Source organism: Diabrotica undecimpunctata, chromosome 8 (assembly GCF_040954645.1).
Source record: "Diabrotica undecimpunctata isolate CICGRU chromosome 8, icDiaUnde3, whole genome shotgun sequence".
Classification (NCBI taxonomy): Eukaryota; Metazoa; Arthropoda; class Insecta; order Coleoptera; family Chrysomelidae; genus Diabrotica; species Diabrotica undecimpunctata.
Window position 1 is genome coordinate 133,706,409 of NC_092810.1, and position 27,464 is coordinate 133,733,872.

Here is a 27,464-nt window from a genome sequence, read left to right on the forward strand (position 1 = left end):
TTTGCAATTTTTATCTGCTAATGCACATGTAAATAAATGAATTATTCCTAAATATAGTTCCCACTTACCCCAAATTTTCATTTCCCCGTTATTCCATAATAGTGTTGCATGTATTTTGTTACGGATGTAAAGTTTTCAATTACCAGTAATAAAATATTGACCAAAGGAATCCGTTTTGGTGCATATAATTAAATTTAACAAAAACAATGATATCACGTAATTCTGTTGATTCATTGTAACGTGCGCTAACACAAATGGGCGTTAAACAATATTGGAATTGTCAACAGGGTTGATGTGAAAATACGTAGAACTTTCATGTCATAATGAATCGTGCCATGAAATTCATGTTGTTTTAGTTTTGACAAACTTGGATCTAACAGATTCTGTAATTTTATTTGTTTGAAAGGTTTTGAAGCATTGATATTACTGAATTGGAAATTTATTATTTAAATCATACAAACACAATACAAAATTATTTACTTTATATTTTTCAGGAAATGCAAAACAATAATGAACTAATAAAAGGAAAATCCTAGTTGCTAGCTGTATACCATATTTTAAAACACTTGTAAACTAAAAAAATATTTAAATTAATAAAAATTAAAATTATCCAAACGGATTGAAAATTTCATTTTTAGATTAGATTCAAATTTGACATTTGAAATTTGACAACAAACAGATCAAACATCTTTGTATCTGTTTATTAGATTATTTTTATATAGCTTGATAAATCTTAAGTTTTGTCATAAATCAAATTTCTGAACGCAACCATAATATTTGCCATAATAGTATTTAATAAATTTTGAAGACTAGAAATTTGCTAAAAAGCTACAGGAATTCCTTGTACAGTTTTGGAAAAAGATATGAATAATTTTTAGGTTCTGTAAATTGGCTGTGTAGATGTTTGTAAAGAAGACAGTAGGGCTCAAAACTGAGCCTAAATAAATTTTGACTACCTCGCAATACAACGTAATATATTCTTCACAACTTTAATATTATATTTTTAAATATTATTAATTTTAATCTACGTTACATCAATATCACGTTTTATTGAACTAAGGAAGTCAGTGATTATAAGAGAATTATTAATGTTGAGGACGATAATATGAATAAGCGCTTGAAAAATTGCATAGAGTTCTCCAGTGTGTATGCTACTAGTGAAGGGTAACTTAAATTGTGATGTAATGGATGATGTGACAAATGCTGACCCTACACCAGAGGAGGTTTTAGAAGCATCCGTTTATATGTGATAAGGAATCTGGAAGCTGGCAAGTTTGTTAAGGAAACATTTTCGAATTTTTATAGAGGGAGTTTTAAATTTATTATATGATGTAAGTGATAGATCACATGATATAAGTGGGATGGTCCAAGGAGGGTTAGTCGTTATATTTGTTTCGAACATTTCTGAAAAATGGGTGTCAAGTAAGAATAGATGCCTTCTAATTCTTTCATAAAAAGGAGGATCTAAACCATTTTTATTGTATGCTTCTTAAAACGGTGGGCAATTGTGTGATGAACAGTGGGGTGTGATGATACTGCAGATATAGTTAAGGCATAGGCCAAGGAGAAGTACGTTCTTCTTAATTTTAAAGAGTATTCACCGGTTAAACACTGTAGACTTGTGGCATGGCTTGTATAAAAAGCTCCTGTAGCAATTCGAAGTGCCGTGTTTTGAATAGCCTCAAGTTGATTTAGCACTGTTTTTTTCGCAGAGGAATAAACTATGCATCCATAATCCAACTTGCTTCTTATCAGTGATTTATAAATGTGAATGAGACATTTGTAGTCTGAACCCCAGTTGTTATGACATAAGGTACGCATTAAATTAAGACCGTTTTAGCATGATTTTTTTAGATTAATAATTGTTTGTCAAACAGCATTCCCAAAAATTTAATGTTTTTTACATAGGTTAAATTATTATCATACATCTTAAGTGTTGGTGGTATTGATGATAGATATCTTACTTTGATCATTATGTGAGGTAGTTTCGGTTAATATATTTTGATGTTCGGTTAACTTTTCAGAGTTTTGTTGCAGTAGAGATAGTTGATTTTGCTGTTGTGGATGTGGTTGTGATGTTTGGGATACAGGATTAGAGGGAATTTTTTGATTGTTTGAGGGAATTTGTCGACAAGGACAACAAAAAAGGACTAAGAAATTATAGATCAGGGGGTATAATATTATCTATACTGATGAAACATGAGCAGTCATACAACATCTATATCATGAGATGATGGTTGAAACAACTGTTTAAAGGCTCGTGTTGCCAAAAGTCAGACGTTAATTACATGCAGGAGGGGAAAAAGATTTTGTTCCAAATGGCTTCCTAACCTTTAAATTTGATCAGCGTAGTGGGGATGATTATCACAACGATATAACTCACAACTTTACAAAATAGCTTGAAGAAAAGTTAACTTCCAGCTTGCACCAGAAAACCGTGCTTGTATTTCAAATCGTCCGGCATACCAATAAGTCTTAAAAGAAGAACATTTAATCCGTGTGTTTTGGCCGTGTTGCCTTACGAAGCGAAAATTTTGACTAAGACAAGGAGAACAGTGAAAAAGATCCGTGTGATTCAAAGGGCGATGGAGCATGCTATATTGGGCGTTTCACTACGAGACAAGATCCCAAACCACCTGCTACGACCAAGATCAGGGTTCGCTGATGCTATTAAGAGAATAGCAACACTAAAGTGGAACTGGGCGGATCACGTGGCATGAATGACAAATAACAAATCGACAAAGCGGATACTAGAATAAAGAACAAAAGATTATGTCTACTGAAGCAGAGGTCATCCACCAAAACGTGGACTGACGACGTGGGTAAAACGCTGCCATAGGAATTTGATGCAAGAGGCACAAAATCGAAATGGATGGAAAATTATGAGGGAGATATATGTTCAGCAGAGGACAAGCGAACATTAAATAATGATGACATGTTGCAAATAGTTTTATTATTTTTTTTATTTTTAAGAGTTATTGCGTATACTCTAAGAGTTCTCAATCAGTTTTTTTCTGTTTTTTTTTTGTACGTTTCTCTATAGTATAGTAAAAGTCAATATTTTACCACTTTCTCGGCATACAATCGCAATTAATAACTAAACACAACATCAATATTTAATTCACAAAGAAACAATGCAATCCTTTCATATTCTCAAGTAAAATAAAAACGTCCACAAGAACTATCTATCGATCCTGAGCTAACCCGCATTGACTAAGATTATATTAAATGGAATCCATGCTGGCAGCTTTTTCCTTTTTGCAATAAACTTTACTTTCGATTCGATAGCGATATCCATCAACGTTTTATCGTGAATATTGATTGCGAGTAATAATACAAAAAGACGCGAATGCCTTCGAAATATCTACGACGATTTTTTAAGTTTTTTTGCTCCGATCGTATGTAGGACAGAAACGAGAAGAAAAATTGACTTGAAAATGAGATATCTGTGAAGAATATATACTGTATATATCTGTAAAGAATATATATGTTCACTGAAAATTTTAATTTTAACTAAAAATAAAATAAGAACTTACTTAAATATAAGGTTCTGAAACTGTTTTCTTGTCTAAGTTAAGTACTATGTTTATATGAGGTACAATTAATTGTAATGACAATTAAAGGATAGTTGCCAAATTTTGGATACTGCATTATCTTAAAACCCAATAATAGTTTTTTCTGTAGAAACTTTTGGGACTAATTTTTTCACTTTCGGGACGATTTTAGTTAGCTAAGTAACGGCTTTGACAATAACATCAACTTTGTATTTTATTATGACAACGCTTGTCAATTAAGATTCGTGTGTTTTCGCTCAGTTTTTCGTTTTTCAATTCCAAGATATAAAAATCAACAGTGAAAGTGAAGCCGAAATGATTCCAGATGAGATTAGGGAAACTGCTAAAGCCGCTATTTATGAATTATTGCCGGTAAAATCAAGAAAGAGGTATGAATTGGTCTACGGTTTATTTCAAAAATGGAGCAATGATAAAAATGTACATACTATAAATGAAGAAGTCATTCTTGAATATCTAATGGAAAAATCTAATATCTTGAAGCCATCAAGCCTTTGGAGCAATTACTTGAGGTTTAAGTCCACACTTAACATTAAAAATAATATAGATATAAGCCGCTATCCAAAAGTTATCGCTTTCCTTAAAAGAAAATCCATCGGCTGCAAACCAAAAAAATCGAAAGTATTGAATAAAGAAGAAATAGATCAATTTTTATTCAGAAACTGAAAATAAGATCTACTTAATGACAAAGGTTATATAATTAAATCTAATTTTTTTTATTATTGTTTTTTTTTGTAAATTTTAGGTTGCATTAATAATTGGTTTGACAAGCGCTTGTCGTCGTGAGGAGCTTTGTAAAATAAGTTTAGATTATATAGAAAATAAGACAACCATGTTAGACTGATTCAGTTTAAAACATAACTGATTCCGTCTGCGCGAACGAGGTGCGCTTACTTATCTCGCCAAGCAGAGTGGGCATTTTGATTGTTTTAATATTATTCTGTCCAATTATGTATGTAATTCAAAACATTTTTATCTATACATTTTTTTTTCGTAAAGTGCCTAAAAAACGACTACTACATAAAAAACTGGATAGTTAAAGGCATCAATGGGCTTTAGCGTTCCCAAATCAATTATCGAGCTGTATGTCAAAAGTGGCAAAGACTCAAAAGAACAATGCGCGCTACGAATGGGTCGAAACCCATTTTTATCAGCCAAAATGGAAGAAGACTTGGTACAGTACTGTTTGGAAATGAACAGAAGATATTATAGTCTAGTACCTGCAGATATTTGGAAAATAGCATACCAGCTTGCTATCAGAAATAATATTTCCTATCGCTTTCCAGAAATAGATCGTAATACCGGTAAAAAGTTTCTCTAAAATTTTCTCATACATTCTAATATATCTGTAAGAAAACCGCAGTGGATTTCAAAAAACAGAATAAAAGGTTTTACCTCAGAAAATATCAACCATTTTTTTTATATCCTGGAACCAGCTGTGGAGCAGACAAATTTCAACCACCTATGAGCCTATAATGTTGATGAAACAGGTATCACCACCTTACAATTCAAAATTGTTAGGGTCATCACACTGAAAGGAAAAAATAAGACAAATGCGAAACTTCTGCAGAAAGAGATACATTAATATCTGTAGTTACATACATAAATGCTACCGGAGGATTTGTTCCTCCGTTGTTTATATTCTCACGCAAAAATATGAATGCCGAACTGTTAGATGGAGCTCCAGTTGGGCCTCCAATCCCGGGCTTTGTTAATTTTTTAATGATTTACATATATATAATACCTGAGTCGTTCTCAATATGGCTTTAGAAAGGGTACAGGCACTAGAGAAGCAATTATATGATTGACACTGATGACGGAAAGGTATGTTGAGGTTCAAAAACGGCTGTATGTGTGCTTTGTCGATTATGGAAAGGCCTTTAACAGCATCAAACACGTAAAATTGATCGAGGTGCTAAAATAAGTAGGGTTGGACAGACGTAATATTAGAAGGTAAAAGGGGCATAGGACGAAAGAAAAAATCTTGGCTATGAAACATCAGAGATTGGACCCACATAAAAGGAAATGAATTATTTCATCAAGCCCAGAATAGAGAGAAATTTGCCATATTGATCGCCAACCTCAACAGAGAAGGCACTTGGGAGGAGGAATGATTTACAAACATCTTCCATTGCTTTAGTTGTTATTCGCATAGGCAAAATTAAGATATTTTTTTTCGTTGTTGTTTTTAAATTGTAGGGTTTAATTCAATAACCGGTCAAAGACCATTTTTGTCGAAATTGAGTTTATTACATTTCTTGCCTTAAAAAATACCTCCGCACAATTTGGAGCAAAACCCATACACGTATTGTGTAAGAAACTCAGTGTAGAATATTGCGGACGGTTATTGTACCAAAAATGTTGATAGCATAGTCCTTAGGATCGATGGTATTGGAAGCAACAACCGGCCATGTGATTCACATGACCTTTTTTGTGCTCAATGCTGAGGAAGTTCTAACCTCACATTTTCCTCGTTTGTAAAGTGCAGTTTATATATCGCTCCGTGAAAATGACTAGTTTTATTGAGTTTTCTGGTGAATGTGATTCGTACCTTGATTCTAATAATAGTGATGCTGACCCACATTATGTAGTGGAAGAAGCAAATGGCAACAAAAGAAGCAAAAAGTATAATTTAAACAACGAGAACAAAGAAGATAATTTTATAAGTTTTAAAAATATAAAATAATGCTCATATAAAAATGTAATTGCAGGTAAGATTAACAAAGCGAGTGGTTCAGGTTTAAATCGGGGATGTATTCCATAACTGCAATCGAATCAAATGATTACTCAAGCAGCACAACTGACGAGGGTAAGTTATTTAAGGCGCTTAAAAGAAAATACTAAGAAACGCAAGTGCACTCCCCAAGCTTGGAAAAGAAATATTAGCAAATTGCAAAGGAATTCTGAAAAAGAATACACAACTAGTAGTGGAGAGACTATTGCAGCTAAGAAACAAAGGTCCAGGTGTAAGTGTCATAGTCGGTGCTTTGAAAAACTGACGGAAATAAAGAAAATGCAAAAAAGGTATCTAAAAGGGCAAAAACCAGCCTACATGAAATGAAGAAGTATTCTTATTGCTATAGTGTAAAAGTGGGTACAAAATCTGTAAAAGTGTGTCATTCAGCATTTTGTAACTTACATGCGGTTCACAAATCAAGAGTATTGAAAATTGCACAGTAAAAAGCTTCTGGTGTGGTGCTTGAAAAGGATTCCTGTAGTAAACACCATAATCGACCAAACAAAAAGCAGGAAACTATTGTGAAACAGATTGAGGACCACATATATAGTTTTCCATTGTGTGAATCACACTATCCACAAAATGAAAATAAAAAGAAATATCTATCAGCAGAGTTAAATGTGCGAAAAATGTACAAACTTTATTTGAAAAAATATGATCCCGAGAAATATTGTCTGTTAAAAAGGCACGAAAAAATTAAACCTACAGTTACGCATGATTACTATTATAGGTATTTGACAGAACACTTTAATTTGTGATTTGGTTATCAGTCATTACCGACCCTATTGAAGCTGGCAATGGGATAAGACAGGGAGATTCCCTGAGTCCTCTATTGTTCAACCTGATAATGGATGAAATAATAAAAAAAGTAAGAACTAAAAAAGGATACCAAATGGAAGAAAAACAACTTAAAATAATCTGCTATGCAGACTACGCAATACTACTCTTTCACAGTGAAGATGATTTACAACATATGCTGCACCAATTTAGTATAACCGCCAGAAAATTTAACATGTTAATTTCCCCAAAAAAGACAAAATGCATGGTTATAACAGCAAATTTACTAAGATGTAAATTGGAGCTGGAAGGTCAGATCTTAGAACAAGTGATGGAGTTTAAATATCCAGGCATCACATTATCTAGCTACGGAAAGCTCGAAACCGAGGTGGAAGATCAAGTAAATAGAGCAAACAGAGCCGCAGGCTGCCTAAACGAAACAATATGGAGAAATAAAAATATCGGGAAAGAAACGAAAGGCAGAATTTACAAAACAGTCATCAGACCAATAATGACATACGCGGCAGAAACAAGACCTGACACAGAGAGAACAAAAAGGATGTTAGAAACAGCAGAGATGAAAACACTTAGAAAAATTGATGGTAAGACACTATGGGACAGAGCTAGAAGTACAGATATACGACATAGATGCAAGGTGGGGAACATAAAAAACTGGGTAAGAAATAGAAGAGTAGAATGGAACGATCATATAAGCCGAATGACAACAAATAGAGTAGTAAAGACGGCTAGAGACGGTTCCTCAATAGGAAAACGATCAGTAGGAAGACCACACAAACGATGGAATGACAACTTACTGGAGGCACATTGAAAAACAGACAGAGTCATGTCTATATAAAAAGAAGAAGAAGAAGAAGTTATCAGTCAGTTGTCAGTTGCAAAGAAAGGCTTCATAGAAAGCGTATCGGTTGTGTGGCATTTTATACAAAAGTATATTAAAAGTTCTGTTACTGTTCTGCGTATATTTACTGACAACTGTAAGGGGCAGAATAAAAATATTGTTATAATCCATTTCCTTTCAACTTTAGCCAAGAATGGAAGATTTTCCAAAATAGTTCATTATTTACCCGAGCCAGGTCACAGCTTCCTACCGTGTGACCGAGATTTTGCACAATTTGAAAAAAAAAACGTAAGAAAGAGATTTTGTATGGGCCCGAAGAATGGTATTCATTATTTAAAAGCTGTGGTAAAAAATTCACTGTGGAACGTGTAACACAGGGTATGGTGTTTGATTTCAAAACATATTTTGAGCCTTTTTTTTTAAAAACCCACTGTTGTTTTATTCCATATTTATTTAAAAACCCACTTTATCAAAATATAGTTTATTTATATTTAATTCTTCATCCCCTGAGAATATTTCGGTAACTGAAGCACATAATTCTTTCTCTTAACATCATATGCTTTAAATAAAAGTTCTGGAACGATTATTTACTTAAACGGAGCTCCTCTGGCTTATAAGGAAAAGATAACACTGAAATTACGATAGCATTATGCCTTTAGTGAAAAAATATGTTCCTCCTTTTTGCCAAACATTTTATGATACAATCAAACGGACAGATGCTAATTGCCAAAAAATGACGATTCTGATTAGAGTGTTTTAGACTGTCCTCTTTTATTTTATTTTTGATTTTCTGCATTATTACAGTGATAGTATAGTAGAATTTATTACTATATTACGTACTTTGGTTTAAGGTTAGTTCTATTATATCAAAAAAAAAAAGATTTTTTTCAAAAACACAGCATTTTTATTATTTTTTCAGACAATGTTTCTTATTTTGGTAGCAATAACCGTCTATGTGCAACATTTAACATTAACTTTCAACAAAAAAATCAAAGTGAACATATACATTATTGTTAGAAAAAATGAGTTTTTGGTTATATTGCAAATGTAAAATAAAAAAATTTACATAAATTCAAGTTTTTCTCATTTTTCTTAAAACTACGCAATGTGAACAATGCACGTGCACATTTATTGGCACCAAACCCTTCAATTTTGGTCTACCTTCCATTAGGAGTTTATGAAAATATTGACCCCAAATTATTAAATATTATTGTTGATACTATATCTTTATTTTAATTATGTAAATATTTTAAGACTTTTACAACTTTCCGTGCTTCGTGGTCCATCTTAGATGTGAATTTATTATGTTACAAAGATTTACAATAAATTAAACTAAAATTTATAGCACATAATAAAATATATTAAATACTTCTATATTTGCATCAAACGGGTAAAAACTTCGGAAAAGGATTTCGTCATAAAATAGCTTTCCAACAAACTTTCGACGAACAAATCTTGAACCGTTTAAGCCATTGACAGAACCATTAAGGATAGTCATGTACATAAGATAAATTAGAGGCCGGTTAAATATGGACAAGACAAGACTAAGATGAATGGTGTTCGGTGGTCCCCTAATCCGAAAAGGAAAATCCTTTTTTGTTCTATCCCTTTCGGGAAGACGATTTATAAATTATACTATCTGTGGATCATTCATTTGATGTTTGATGTTGCCTGAGATTCGTACTGAAAACGAGTGAATTTGAATAAGTGCCCCGGTCCGGATATTGATTGAAATCGTTTGGAAACTCTTATCGGATCGTTTTTGTCGTTTATTTTGTTAATTGCCCTGAAAATTGGGTAATTATCCGTAAAAGAGATATTGTTTGAAGACAATCAAATATTATTTGTTTTCCTACGCATTTTATGAATTATAAAATTATATTGTCTTGCGTAGACAAGTTACAGAAACATATTATAATTGTGATATATTCATTTTTAATACATTCATAATATTAATATTACATATTTTATGTCTTTACATTTAAGTTTGCTTTAATTCAAATTATTTTTGATATGAAAAATTAATTAAAAGTAATAAATAATTAATAAATCTAAGACTTAAAAAAATTAATTGGTTTAAATTAATATATATATATATATATATATATATATATATATATATATATATATATATATATATATATATATATATATATTATATATATATATATATATATATATATTATATATATATATATATATATATATATATTATATATATATATATATATATTATATATATATATATATATATATCATTTATTTAAATATGTTAAAAAAAATTAAATTTTTATTCTTATAGTTGTAAGTATTGAAATATTCACTTTGTTTACATATAATAATTAATTATTCTAATAAATTTACAGTTTTCTCCTGAAGAAGTCACAAAATTGCCGATTGCCGATTGCCGATTGCCGATTGCCGATTGCTGATACTATAAATCAATATATATATATATATATATATATATATATATATATATATATATATATATATATATATGTATATATATATATATATATACATATATATATATATATACATATATATATATATATATATATATATATATATCTACGGCATTAAGTGAACTCCGCCCATGTTAAAATTCAGGTTCAATTGAGCTCCGTGGTCAAGTGGATACCGATATACGGAGCTCACTTGACAATTCCGTAATATTGGTTCAGTCGATTCATCAACATGTAGAGTTTAATAATTTATAAAAATTTTTTGGAGCCCGTAAATACCCCTGTATCATAAATGTATATCGCTTAGTTCACGTGTATATATTATAGGGGTCGTTCAGATCTTCTTCATTGTATATTTGAACCATACGTTTATCGGTTTAAGTAAGCTCTGAGAGTTTGGCAACTGTGCGATTATACCGTATGTTTTCAACATATACCCTGAACGGTTTATATGGGCTCCTTATTTTTATCTACTGTTTGTAGACAGTGGAATGTCATACGCATTACACTGTGTAACAGAGGATATTATATTACCTGGTATAACTAAGTACTAAAATGTAACTGGTTCTTTAAAAAACAGGTATGTAGATACAAAAGGATTTGGGCTTATTATTGAATGGAATGTTCGCTTGCATCGAAAATTTTATTTTTTCTGTATTTTTAAAGATGTTGTTTTTTTATTTAATATAATTTTATTAGTTCAATTAGTTCAAGAAATTTCGTAATATATTTTGTTTACGTGAGTATGTCTTTGTACATTTTATGTAAGCATCTGAATAATAAAAACTACTTTTATTTTATCCAATCTTCTGCGATATATTGTATAAAGCTTTTTTAATATTTTAGTTCTGGTCTTATTTGTGTACTACATATGATATCTTGATAGAAGGTTATCTCAAAATAAATATGGTTAAGTGCTACAATAGATATTTTTGTGTTAAAATTAATAGAAAGAATGGTTAATTTGTCTAACAAGGTATATTCGGCAGCAGAAGCATATAGTACAAGCGTCTATGTTTTAAGGGCGGAAGGACGTGCGCCTCATTTTTAGCTGACAAGCTTGCGAAGAATATTATTTCTGGTCCTTAATTTACCTTTTAGTTTTAAACAATAATCTGTGACTGACCCGGTGTAATACAAACTATTTTCAAGGAATTTATAGGAAGTCTACAGTTCAATGATTTTATGACAAGATTGGATGTTCAGTTTTGTGAAAACGTCTATGTCGAGGAAATTGAAGGAGCACCCACGAGTTTTTCAGGGGTTTTGAAAAAATATAATAGAAGTCCTAGTATCTACCGGTATGGATCGTTTTTTTTGTGTAAATGTTATACAGTGTAGGTGCCTTTATGCTACCCCAAGCGAGACCGTTCTTCATCTGCTATTCTTAACATTGAGTGATACAAAAAATATTCTCTTGTGTAGGCATACGCAAATAATATAAGTGAGTTTGTTATCTAAGGGGATATCGTATAGTTTTTCGAGAAATATTTTGTAATTTAAGGTGTCGTAAGCGGCATTTGGATTGAAAAATACCACCCCTGATACCCGATATTTTTCGTACCCGTCTTTGATGTGTTGGGTAAGATTTAGCATTTGTAATGTACCTGATCTTCCCTATCTATAGCCACTTTTGTCTTTTAATTTGAGCTTTTCTTCAAATATCGGTGAAATCATATTAACGATCTTGTGCAAAAGTATTTTAAATAGCTGACAAAATAAAGATATTGGCCGATAGTTTTTGTGGTCGTTGGAGTTTTTGCCAGGTTTAAGCAAGGTAACAACTTTGGCTTGTCTCTAGATTTTGGGTGTTTCCATAATTTGAATACAGTTGTTCATCATCCGGATAAGCCATTGTGGTGTTTTTGGTCCAGATTTCGTAATAAGCTTTGTGCTCAGATCCTCAATGTCGGTAGTTGTATTATTTTTCATTAAATATGTAGATGGTGGATCCAAGCTCAACATCGTTGAAAGTTTCTCTGAAAGCTGACTGGTTTTGTCCTTTCTTACTTTGAGTTATTCTTTGCTTTTTTTCCGACAGAGATAGCATGTCTATATCTATAATGTGGTTTTCAGCGATAAGCTTTATTCCAAATACCCTACGTTAGGCCCTATATGTGTTTCCTGCACTAGAAATAAGTCAGATTCGTGTTTAGCGCATATGTCTGATCAGTTTAAGTAAAGTAAAATTTCTTGATCTCTAGATATACCCTTAACAGTTATAAACATTATGTTATTAGAATAGTTGGTCCTAAAAAGGACCAATTTGACAAAATCATATTAAAGGGGTGACTGAAGAATTAGCCGATTAATTACTTAATCATTACCCTGGGTATACCCGATTGTGGTGGTTTTCTTAGTACTTAAATTTTCGTAAAGGCTCGTTCTTTGAACCCCATAAGTAATGCCTAATATTTTACTTTTTATTGAAAATTTAAATTTTACATGCCGTGTATTACTTTTTGACGATATTTCGAATCAGATTTGTATAGTAATAATTTAAGGTATTAAAGAGCCTGTTTGTGGAAAATAAATAAGTTTGTGATATCGTTCTCAACTCATATATAGATAATAAAAAAATTAAAACAGTTAAAATAGGTGTAAAAAATTTCAACTTCATACATCGGCGCCATTGTTCAGGTGATGGGTTTATCACAGATATCAAAGGTTACATTTTAATTCAAGGTTCTATTTGCGTATTTTCAATATTAAAAGAGTAGGAAAAGACACGTTTATGCTTTTTTTTAAATCTATTCTATTTTCTTTCTAGAGTTCCGTCTTTTTTGAACGACCTGTGGTCTTTTTTCAATTGGACACTTGTCCAAGGCTATGACAAATACTTTGTCCTCTGCTATTCTAAATTAATATGACTGATTCATTATTTTCTCTAAACATTCTGTCCTCTGCTATTCTACATTAATATGACTGATTCATTTTCTCTTTCTTGCAGCTATTTTAATGTTTATCCTGTGTATCTTTTTCTACTTCTTCTTCTTCTTCTTCTTCTTTTTATATAGCCATGACTCTGTCTGTTTTTCAATGTGCCTCCAGTAAGTTGCCGTTCCATGGTTTTCGTGGTCTTCCTACTGATCGTCTTCCTATTGGGTAACCGTCTCTTGCCGTGTCTACTACTCTATTTGTTGTCATTTGGCTTATATGATCGTTCCATTCTACTCCTCTATTTCTTAACCAGTTCTTGATGTTCTTCACCTTGCATCTACATCGTATATCTGTACTTCTAGCTCTGTCCCATAGTGTCTTACCATCAATTTTTCTAAGTGTTTATATCTCTGTTGTTTCTAACATCCTTTTTGTCCTGTTTATGTCAGGTCTTGTTTCTGCTGCGTTTGTCATTATTGTAAATTTTGTAAATTCTGCCTTTGGTTTCTTTCCCGATATTTTTATTTCTTCATATTGTTTCATTTAGGCAGCCTGCGGCTCTGTTTGCTCTATTCAGTGGATCTTCCACTTAAGTTTCGAGCTTTCCGTAGCTAGATAATGTGATACCTAGATATTTAAACTTCATCACTTGTTCTATTATCTGACCTTCCAGCTCCAATTAACATATTAGTAAACTTGCTGTTGTAACCATGCATTTTGTCTCTTTTGAGGAAATTAACATGTTAAATTTTCTGGCGGTTATATGAAATTGGTGTAGCATACGTTGTAAATCATCTTTACTTTGAAAGAATAGTACTGCGTCGTCTGCATAGCAGATTATTTTAATTTGTTTTTCTCCTATTTGGTATCCTCTTTTATTTCTTACTTTTTATTATTTCATCCATAATCCGGTTGAACAATAGAGGACTCAGGAAATCTCCCTGTCTTATCCCATTACCAGCTTCAATAGGGTCGGTTAGTTCTTCTTCTACTTTTACTTTTATTGTGTTGTTTTGGTATATTTTATATTTTCGATTGTTTTGATTATTCAATGAAATTGACATTAATTTGATAGTTTCCATTTTATTAGTACTGATGGTATATAACTAGCATCTGTTGGTACTATATATCAATTTGAACATGTGGAAGTAAGAGCACTCTCTTGTTAGTAATTTCAGTGTAAATTATGACGAAACCAGAAATAACCCATAATATTATCCCACACCTCAAAGGTCTGCCTCGCTGTATCTGGGAGACGCAATAATTCGCTTTTGATAGATATAAACAAAAACCCACTAAGATGAACACAACATAAATCAAAAAAATCCGTCAACCTGTCAATAGGGACATACAATATTAGATCGATGTCTACGGATGAATAAGTACATGAACTGAAAGTAGAATTAACAACCATAAAATGAGATATCATAGGCCTATCAGAAACTCGACGAAAAGAAGAAACCCGAATACAGCCTATGTCATACTTAAAATAAGAAGAACATTAATTAAAATTATCTAGGTATATGCCCCCACGACAGCTTATGATGACGGAAGATATCGAACTATTTTATGAAGATATATTAAAGACTATGGAAGAACTTAAAAATCGTCTTATACTAGTAATTGGAGATTTCAATGCCAAACTGGGTAGAAAACTAAACAATGAAGAAACTAAAATAGGAGATTTCGGCTATGGTCAGAGAAATGATAGAGGTGCTACTTTGATGAACTACCTAGAAGAAAAGCATCTATACGCAATGAACTCCTTTTACAAAAAGAAGCCCCAACGAAAGTGGACATGGGTCAGCCCTAATGGATCCACAAAAAATGAGATCGACTACATACTGTCCACGGAACGATATATCATTAAAGATGTAACAGTTCTTAACAGATTCACAACAGGTAGCGATCACTGGATGGTCAGAGCAAAAATTAGTGTTGACGATAACTATGAAATGAAAAGAAAAATAATTAAAAACTAGGATCTAGTAGATAGAAACAAACTAGGGCAATATAAAGAGATATACAAAGACCTATTAAAAGAACAACTTACTTAAAAATTAGACAGTGATGACAAAGATATAGATGAAATAGACAACATACTTACAGCAACGATGATTACATCAGGAAAAGAAATAGCAAAAAAGGATCTAAAAAAGAACAATTATATATCAACAGAAAAAAAGAAGCTTATGGATAAAAGAAGGAAGCTATAGAATATGTAGAAATCAATAAAACAATAAGCAGAATAATAAGAAAAAATAAGAGAAAAGAACAAGAAATAAAAATAGGAAAAGTAATACAAAACAACAAAAATATGAAATGCTTAAGACCGAAATTAGGTAAGAGTGAAATAAACAAAAAAAAAGATGAAAACGGACTAGAAACAAACGTTAAAGATGGCATTATAAATATTATCCACCATTTCTACTCAGAACTATATAAAACAAAAAAGGAACCACCAGAAACAATTAAAAACCAACTTAAGGCTAAAGTAAAAAATGTCAACTCAGAGCTACAGCCAGAAATAAGCAAATCAGAAATAAAGAAGGCATTGAAAGAAATGAAAAACAACAAATCGCCAGTAAAAGATGGAATAACTGCAGATATGCTGAAATATGGTGGAAAAGTGGTAATTAACAATCTACATTCCGTTTTTAACAAGATATTAAAAGAAAAAAGAATCCCAAACAACTGGAAGGAATCCGTAACCATTATCCTACACAAGAAAGGGGATAAAGCAGATATAAAAAACTACCGTCCTATAACACTCCTCAATGTAATGTATAAACTCCTAACAAAAATTTTAACCAATAGATTGACGACAAAATTCGATGGATACCAGTCAAAAGAACAAGCTGGTTTAGGAAGGGATTCAGCACAAGTGACCATTTACTAAGTATGAAAATACTTATACAACGAGCAAATGAATAATGAAAAATGAATAAGAAAATGAATTGACCACAGATATACGGAACTAATAGCCAATATATATAAGGAAGCCAAAACAACAATTAAAGTATATGAATAAACAAAATCAATACAAATAAATAGAGGCGTGAGACAGGGTGACACAATATCACCGAAACTTTTCAATCAGGCTCTGGAAGATATTTTTAAAAGATCAGAACGGGAAGAAAAAGGTATAAAAATTTATGGACAACGCTTGAACCATCTAATATACGCTGATGACATCGCATTGATAACAGATAAATGAGAATAATTATTTGAAATGATGAAAGAACTGGACGTAGAAGCTGGAAAGATAGGCCTTAATATGAATTACAGCAAGACCAAAATTATAACAAATACAGATGAAAACATCACAATGAGGATCGGACAAGATGAAGTAGAACAAGTTCAGGATTATATATATCTGGGTCAAACTATAAAACGTAACAAAGAAAACCAAACAGCAGAGATAAAAAGACGAGTTAGACTGGCATGGGCGGCATTTGGCAAACTAAGCTACATTCTTAAAAACAAAAGATATCCACAGCATCTTAAGACCAAAGTATACAATCAATGCGTACTCCCTGTTCTAACTTATGGTTCCCAAACGTGGACATTTACAAAAGTAAACATGGACATAACCATAAAAACCCAAATAAATCGTTGATCAATTATTCACTATTAGGCAGTTAATGAGAAATGTTGGGAATACAAAAAAAACATTAAACTAGTTATTTATAGATTTTAAACAAACACTGATATAATCATAAGAATAAAACTATGAAATACCATGGCAGAACTAGGCTTACCTAATAAACTAATTTAACAAGGAGTAATCTACAAGTAAAGTATCTTACTGTCGACTTATTTTCAAATGTACTGCAAAGAGCTCTAAAAAATGTGAACGAATTATTAACAGCTGTTTTGAAAACTAAATATTATGAGACGAATTGGGGATATTATATTACACAAACTAAACCGCTTGCCTACAAAAAATATTAGGAAAATATGATACGACGGAAAAGACTAATGACTTTACAGTTAATTGCCACATAAGTATCAATGTAACTATAGCTCACAAAATGGGTTCAATTACATTGCAATTTTTAAATTTTTCGTGATAAAATGAAGTGATTCATTGTTGTTTTGAAAAGGTAAGTTGTTTTTTATTTTTGTATTACTATCATCTGATATTGTAATATCAACAACATTTTTCATAATATATTCTGAAATGCGCTTTCTATTACTGATAACGAACTATAATTATGTAGGAATTTAGATTTTTATCTTGTTCTTACTATAGTGCTAAAGCACAAATGTAGTTATAGTCTACCGTATTTTTTCATAGTGGTCATAGTTTTTGATTGTAGTATAGCTTATGTGTTTATAATAACTAGCACATAGAAAATAATAAAATTTTGTAACCTGTGCTTTATGTTTATTATCCTTTATTGTATTGGAACATCTAGAAGTATAGTAATACATTTTAATTGTTGAACAAAAGAGAAAATAAAAACACTTTTTGTGGTGTGCCACTTAACCATACACAAAATCGTACACAAATAGTCAAATGGTAGTAAAAGTTTCCGATATAGTCCGCCAGACGGCAAAGGCATCGCCGCGCTCGATGTCTATACTATGAAATGTTTTTCAGATAGTCTTCGGATCAAATTTTTTCAAAACATTAAATTACATCTTTTTGTCTTTCTTTATTTAGGCTAACCGCTACTGTTTTTTTTCTTCAGCGTTTCTTCTTAAATTACATTAATGTTATATTTACAATTCTTTCTGGAACGAGCTATAATTTTTCTCAAATAACCATTTTGTGTGGTTTAGTCACCTTACGGTTTAGCGTGCTTTGGCTCTTTAAAGTCCCTTTTAATATTAATATCGTTTAAGAAATTTTTCCCAGATGACTAAATAAATTTCTTTAACATACAAGAGAGAGGACGTAGAGTAGGGCATAACGTAACTTAGATGTTGAATGAAAACTGCAAATTGCTGCTTAGATTGACAAATACCACTCCTCATACCTAATATCTTTTGTACCCATCTTTGCTGTGTTGGGCAAGATTTAGTATTGGTGACGTACATGATCTTTCCTGTCTATAGCAACTTTTGTCTTTTAATTTGAGTTTTTCTTCTGTTTTACCTCTTGAGAAGTATTTTGTAAAGCTGACAAAATAAATATATTGACCGATAGCTTTTGTGGTCGTTGGAGTTTTTGCCAGGTTTAAGCAAGGCAACAACTTTGTCTTTGCTTTGTTTATCTGAAGACTTTGGATATCAGTAACTGTTGTATTTTTGGTCCAAATTTTATAATAAGCTTTGTGCTCAGATCTTCAGTCAGTGCCGTACTATTCTTCATTATATACGTAGATAGTGGATCCAAGCTCAACATCGTTAAAAGGTTCCTTCAGCTGACTGGTTTTGTCCTCTCTCATTTTAAGTTTTTCTTTGCTTCTTTGCCGGCAGAGATAGCACTTTTACATTTATTATGTGATTTTCAACGATCAGCTTAATACCAAATACACTATTTTTTGCCTTCTATGTATTTTCTGCACTAGAAATGCGTCACATTTGTGCTAAGCGCATATGTCTTATAAGGTTAAGTAAAGTAAAGTGTGTTTATCTTTAGATATGCCCTTAATATTTATAGACATTATTAGAATAATTGATCCTAAAAAGGACCGATTTGACACAAATCATATTGACCGGGTGATTCTGATTAGCCGATTAATTAATTATTCCTTACCCAGGGTACAACTGATTACGGTGGTCTTATTTGTACTCAAATTTTCGTAAAGGCTTTTCTTTTGAACCCCATAAGAAATGGCTAATTAACTTTTCATTAAAAATAATTTTACACACTGTTACTTTTCGACGATATTTCGAATCAGATTTGTATAGTAATAAGTATAGTTAATATGAAGTCTCTTTGTGAAAAGTAAATGAGTTTGTAATATCGGTCACAACTCATATATGAATGATAAGGACATAAACGGTTAAAATAAGTGCATAGAATTTTAACTAAATATATCGGTGCCATTGTTTAGGAGATGGATTTATCCCAGAGATTAAAGGTTAAATGTATATTCCAGGTTCTATCTACGTATTTTCATTACTAAAAAAGTATATTTAAAATAAAGGCCTTAAGATATATTTAGATTCTATGGAAATTAGAATCTATGGAAATTAGCAAATTAAAAAATACAGACATAATTATTCTGAATGACAAAATTGAGACAAACAGTTGCCTCAAGTATTGTTTATATTGTAAAGGTTATCGTCATAGTATAGTCAGAACGCAACAAGGTTCTATTGGCTTTTCTGCTTTTTGTCTCCTCATTCCTATTGAAAACTTAGCCACGTAAATAACGTTTTAAAAATATGTATCAATATTTCTTTAGTGTCTTTCCTAAGATAACTTTTTTTAAGCCTACTTCGTTTGACTACATGTAATGGATTTGATAGTTCTCAACAGATAAGTATTGATTGTAGGTTGGATAGCAGTTGGTTGTACAGGCATGTGTTGATAAATATGATGGGTCGGTAGGTAGTTCCATTATTCCTAAATCTGACCATATGTTACCTCCCCTGTTGATTCGTGGACGTCCTAAGGGCATTTTTTCTCTCGGGGCATTCTCCCAGTTTAACTTGGAAATGCAGTTATTAGAAAGCCTTTGGATGTAGCCAGCGTAACTTTGGCGTTGAGATTTAGTCTCTTGTATGACGTTGCTATCTTTTTATATCTGTTAGACCTTGGCATTAGTTCCGGTTCGGTATTGGTTAGTATTCGGACCTTTGTAAGTTGGAAAATAATTCTGATGGCTTTTCTAGTAATCCTGATCTAATTAATACCTAAGTTTTACTTACATTGTTTTGTCAGCGTTCTCGTCACATTTAAGTCAATAGGGATTTTAGGATTTTAGGGATTTGTATTAGACTTCTGGATTTAAAAGTGTTATGTGGGTTATATTTACATCAGTTAGCTACCTGAATATTCCATTTTATTTCTTATGTGACAGCGTTATCTACGATACCTAAAACGCTGCAATCTTTCAAAATTATATGGGTTTATTGTTACGTTATGCCCTACCCTACGTCCTCTCTCTTGTATGTTAAAGAAATTTATTTAGTTTTCTCATTACTTACTATCAGACCGTTTTTTGCTGCTAATAGCATTATTTTGTAGCATTCTAATATTTAATCTATGAATTAAATCCGGATAGCAAATAGATATTTTTCACTTTCTCGGAGAAATAATATTCTAACATACAAAATCCTATTAAATTGCCAAAACCTTTCTTGCATATTATATTTACTTATGAGGGACAGCAGCAATATCAGTACCATAATAAGGCGTATAGTCCTGGACTGGCTAATCGTTGGATAATTGAAAGCATGAGTGTAGCAGTTATATTGTTTTCGGGACTGCTACCTGGTATCGGGGAGCAGAGATATCAGTACCAAGTTAGTGCATATAGGAATTGTTGCTTGAACTTTATTATTATTAAACAGCACTATATTTCCTAGTAAAATCCTCATGACTTTACAGTAAGACAAATTTTCGAACGTTGGTTATGGAAACATCATGTACATACCACCGGATTCCCTAGATCGACATTCAGCAAAATTCTTTTAATAATGATGCGGGAGTAAAAATATAAATATCTGGGAGCTTACATCAACAAAGAATTAGATTCAGACTAAGAAATCAGGGTACGAATAGAAATGGCAAGGGCAGCGTTCTTAAAATTCAAGCAATTGTTCTGTGACAAAAATCTTAATACTGCGCTGAGACTGAGGTTTGTTGAATGTTACGTCTGGTCTCAACTATTGTACGGAGTAGAAATATGGACGGTAAAAGCGCAAATAGTTAGGAAGCTTCAAGCCTTTGAATTTTAGATATACCGGAGAATGTTGAGAATTCCATGGACTGCCAGGGTCACCAATGAGGAAGTGCTGAGAAGGATGGGTCGAGACAAAAAATTGTTGAGAACAATAAAAGTACGCAGGACTGCATACCTGGAACACATACTAAGGAATATAAAGTCTTCTGCAGACCATGATGCAAGGTAGAGTCGATGGCAAAAAGGAAATAGGTAGAAAGAGGAAGTCATGGCTGCGAAATATTCGTGACTGGACAAAGATGACTGTAGACGAATTATTCCACGTTGCAAAAGACAGAGATACTTTTAGAAATGTGGTCGCCAACCTCCGTTAATGGGGACGGCATAGGAAGAAAAATAATGATACGCTAAACAAAAAAAAACAGAGATGAAGATAGGCGCCAAGAAACTCTGTGTTATAAAACAGTTGAATAAAATACAGATTCTCGATTCAAATATTCAAAAATTTAATGAAGAGCTTACCAAAATAGAAATAACGTCTATTTAAAATGCAATTCATTAATGGCTCAAGGTACAAAGCAGTCCTAGCATCTGCTAATGATATTAATCTTATAAGAAACTCTCTCCGCAAACGACATCTTCAACAAAGTGAAGAGAGCACGAAAAATGTTTTACTTAAAATCAACAAAATAAAAACCAAATACAAGCGAATCAACAGAAGAAAGCAATTCAATACAGAGCATAATTCACTTAAGACCTATTTGAATACATGAATGCGAATCATGGACAATGACTAAAACAAATAAGGAAGAACTCCGAATATTTGAAAGAAAAATAATAAGAAAACTTTTTTAACCTCATTATCATATTGCTACAAATCCGTATAGAATAAGAACACATACTAAATAAAGAAAGCTCTTATAAATATATTGTTTAGGAAAATAAATCGCTTAAGGTAGATCGGACACATGCATAGACGCCAAGATGTCAAACTTGGTTAAAAAACGTAAACTAATTTTTGAAACCAAATTCAGTATTTTGCTTTAATCTGTGCCTTCTAAGAATTGCAAGGAAAAACAGACGTTGATAAAACTGTTATTAGAGACATGGGGAATCTAAAAATTGCATTCCACAACATATCTCCTCAACTAAGCAAAAATCCTTAACGAATTGGTTTCTAGTACTCGTACAGAGTATATCGGAATAAAAGGAAAAAGACAGTTAAGCAAGAAGAAAAGTGCAAGCATTTACGTTTTAAGGGTGAAAGGATGTGCGCCCCATTTTTAGCTGACAAGCTTGCGGAGCATACTATTTCTGGTCCTTAGTTTGCCTTTTAGTTTTAAACAAGATTCTGTGATTGACAACGTGCGATATAAACTATCTACAAGGTATTTATAGGAAATTCAGAGTTCAAGGACTTCATCACACTATTGGATGTTCAGTTTTGTGAAAGCGCCTGTGTTGGGAAAATTGAAGGAGCGTTCCTAAGATTTTCGGGGTTTGGCTTAAAATTAAATCGTAGTTCATTTTTATTATATTTAAGGCATCTATTAGATTTTTCTCCACTCCAGCAACAAAAGTTTTTGGTTGTGCAATGTATGGTCTACATGAAAATCCTAGTATCTACTGGTATCTGTTGATCATTTGTGTAAATGTAATACAGTGTAGGTGCCATTACGCTACGCCAAGCGAGACCGTTTGTCTGCGTTCTCCATATTACCATTGAATGATACGAAAAATCTTCTGTTCTGTAGATATACGCGGATAAAACGATGTTTACAGTTTGTCATACAGTATTTGGAGAAATGTCCTCTAATTTAATGTGTCGTAGGCGGCATTTAGATTGACAAATACCACCCCTGATACCTGATATCTTTCGTACCCGTTGTTGCTTTTTGCAACAACGGGTACGTTATTACGTACGTTATAAGTATTACGAATAAAAATAAATAAGCAAGAAGAATATAAGTGAACCATATTTAAAATAAGTGACAGAAAAAAGAATATTATATATACATTTACTTCTAAATTAAAAATAAAATACTCGTATGCCTGATCACGAAAGATACAAAATTTACAAGCGACAAAGTATTTTTTAAAACAACCGAACATATTATATGTAATAATTGTAATAGATATGTTGGCTATAATCAAATTACCATAAAGTCACCGAAATATTTTATCTGAGTAATGATTCACTATTGATTGCTACGTTACGTTATACGATACATTTATAGTTAAAGCGAAATTAGGTGTTATGCCTACTTATTATTTTAGTATCTGTTACAAGTTACATACTAAAGTATTATAGTAAGATATTGAATTCCCTACATTTAAAAATTGAAATATTGAAATTAGACAGTAAAAAATTGTAATTTTAAGATTGATTTACAAATTATTATAATTTAAATTTTACTACTTTATGAAACAAATATTGTACATCATAAAACGTAGCAATCGAAACATCGGAACGTACATTTATATAATAAATTTTTCAGTGTCAATGCATTAAAAAAATACTAATACATAAAAATTGCCTTTTCCAAGCTTATAACAGACACTAACTTAAGTTTAAAAATAATTAAAGCAAGTAATATAAATTACCACCATAAAATATTTAACTACATTAACCAAGTATTTGTGAAATTTCAGAATGAATAAATTGATTGATATTTAAATAAATTTCAAGTTCCAAAACGTACCTGCTATAAAATTTAAAAATCTACGACTAATCAAATTATTGGCAACATCGGAGGAGTTTAGTTGTGTACGGGGAAGAATACATACGGATCCCAAAAGTGTTTTACCCTATTACGGAGTTCATTTAATCCTACATGTTGGTCGGAGTCTACATAAAGCGCTACCCAGATAATAATATACACGGTGTATATTCTCCTGGAGTTAGTATAATACCGTTTTAGTACGGGGCCCACATTAACCGCTAGATCTATATATATATATATATATATATATATATATATATATATATATATATATATATATATATATATATATATATATAACTGTTTTGGATGGGTTGGAGTCAATAAAAGGGGCTATTGGTTAACTATTTATTATCTCGAGCTTTCAATTGTGTTTACAATTATTATCAAGAGCTGCTAAAAAGGCAAAATATCTTACAAAGTTGAACTAAAAAGGAAAAAATTTTTTGTTAACTCGCCAAATAAAATTAGTTTGGTTAATAAAATTGCTGCTAATACATCTCAAAAAGAATTAATACAAAAATGTCCTTATCTAATAAATGCTTCCCTGAAATTTTAATATAATTTTGAAAACATTTTCTTAACACAAAAACAATTGAATTTATAAATAAGTTAAAATAGGTAGCGACCAATTACAAATAATCTTCAATGTCATAAATGCCAACTTAAAATATTTATTTTTGACACTTATATTGCCAAAAATAAAATTTTGTTTAAAAATTATTTTTTGTTTAGTAACAAAAAAGAAGAAGATTTATTCACCATTGATAGATGTCTGAAAAAATGTAACAGATATATGGAAAATTAAATCAAAATGTGATATTTTACAAGTTTCATAAATATATAAATTATAAAGAAATAATATAATTATAAATTTTGCTTAGATTTTGAATTTCTGATCTTTTGTTTAAATTCTTGTCACTTTTGCTAATACAAACCATTTCCAAAAAAGTCCTTTTGAATTTATTACTTTCACTACATAAAATTTTAATGTTACCAAAATCCATAATATGGTCTTTTTCGATTACATGCTCTGCCAAAGCACAAGATGATTTTTTAATTCTGCAATCACTTTTGTGAGAAATAATGCGATTTGAAAGATTTCTTCCGGTCTCACCAACATACTCAGCTTCACACTAAGTACAACTAATGCTGTATACTACATTCGTTTTTTCAAATTTGTCTATAGGATATTTAGTTTTGGAATATAAAGATGAAATAGTTTTGATGCTCTTTGTTGCTATTTTTATATTGTCAATAACCTTTAGTGTTTGTATTAATTTAGGTGTTAATGATGGTATAAAAGGTAGTGAATGGTAATAGATGTTCTGATTGTTAGATACAATGTTTTGAGATTTAGGAAAAAATGGTGTTAAGATATTTATATTAACAATATTAGAAAAAAGCATCCTATGTAGCATATCTGGAGGATAAGAGTTTTTAATTAAAATATTTTTTAACAATTGAAGATCTTCTTATAGATAATCTGGATGAGAAAGCCTTAAAACACGTTCTTTTAATCCTGTTATAAGGTTTATTTTCATCTTATTTAGATGATGAAAGTAATAGCTTATAAATCTATTACTACATATGGGTTTTCTGAACCATCTGGTTTTCAACATATTTTCTGTATTTCTTACAATTCTCATGTCAAGGAATGGTAGAGAATTATCTACCTCTTCCTCAACTGTAAATTGTATATGTTGATTATGATTGTTGAAAATGTTGACTGTTTCATGAATTTTATGTTTAGGAAGTGCCAAAACTAAAAAAATTAAATTAAATTAAACACAAAATTCATGAAACAGTCAACATTTATATTGTGTATGTTGGTGAGACCGGAATAAATCTTTCAAATCGCATTATTTCTCACAAAAGTGATTGCAGAATTAAAAAACCATCTTGTGCTTTGGCAGAGCATGTAATCGATAAAGACTATATTATGGATTTTGATAACATTAAAATTTTATGTAGTGAAAGTAATAAATTCAAAAGGACTTTTTTGGAAATGGTTTGTATTTGCAAAAGTGATAATAATTTAAACAAAAGATCAGAAATTCAAAATCTAAGCAAAATTTATAATTATATTATTTCTTTATAATTTATATATGAAACTTGTAAACTATCACATTTTGATTTAATTGTCCATATATCTGTTATATTTTTTCAGACATCTATCAATGGTGAATAAATCTTGTTCTTTTTTGTTACTAAACAAAAAAGAATTTTTAAACAAAATTTTATTTTTGGCAATATAATTGTAAAAAACAAAAATTTTAAGTTAGCATTTATGACATTGAGGCTTATTTGTAATTGGTCGATATTTTAACTTATTTATAAATTTAATTGTTTTTGTGTTAATAAAATGTTTTCAAAATTATATTAAAATTTCAGGGAAGCATTTATTAGATAAGGACATTTTTGTATTAATTCTTTTTGAGATGTATTAGCAGCAATTTTATTAACCAAACTAATTTTATTTGGTGAGTTTTATTCTTTCTAGTTCAACTTTGTAAGATATTTTGTCTTTTTTAGCAGCTCTTGATAATAATTGTAAACACAATTGAAACAACCAACCCATCCAAAACATTTATATATTTTTTCCAAACGAGTCACAAGTATATATATATATATATATATATATATATATATATATATATATATATATATATATATATATATATATATATATATATATATATATATTAATTTTTTATGTATTTATATAATCATAGATAATTCTAAGATAATATAGTCCAGTCGTCAGATATTAGCAAATATCAGCTGATTCAGCAAAATTCGTATAATTTTTGGAGGTCAAATCTTTGACGACTGGACTATTCTAATAAAATGTGAACCTGAATGTTTTAGAATAAATTAAAAAATGTATTAAACAATCATTAATGTCCGATTTTTTTAGAAAATTAACGTTTTACTATACAGTCTGTCTACAAAAAGTATGCAAGCACAAAATTGAGGTCATTTGTGTTTCTGATAAATTGAAATTACAATTTAATAAAATTAAATTTAATATGTAAATATACAACGTAAAATGTAGGTTAGTTACTTTAATTTTCCTCTCGCTCTTAAACGGTCACTTCTCGTTAGCGACCATCTTTTGATTCCCGAGCGTGGTCGCTATTGGAAGGTTTTAATGTATATGATATTAAATTTATCGATAAGTTTTAATGATAAAAGTAAAAGTTTGACTCTTGAATCGAGTTCGTAATGTTCCCATTCTATCTAGTGTTCTTGGTATCTAGCAAAGTAAATCAAGCATATTCCAAATGACAATGATAAATAATTCATAGCCATTGTATTGCATTTAATCCGATAGTTCCGTTTTAGTTTATTGCCGCAAATCCAAGATTAAAATCATCAGATCAATCGAAATGTAAAGTGCACCGTAGATATATGGATGCCAATCCGGTGATAAAGTCTTGCTTGTTTTAACAGGCTCACCGCACAATGAGCTTGGATAAAGACTTACGGAATTGTTTGCATGTACATTATTGTGTTAACTCACAATCATCCATCAGTTGCATAAACTAATTTATTGTTAACTGCTTAATTTTAGGGAGCTACGATAAAAGGACTACCAAAAGTTTAAATCCTGCCAAAAATAAATCATTATGAACTTCAA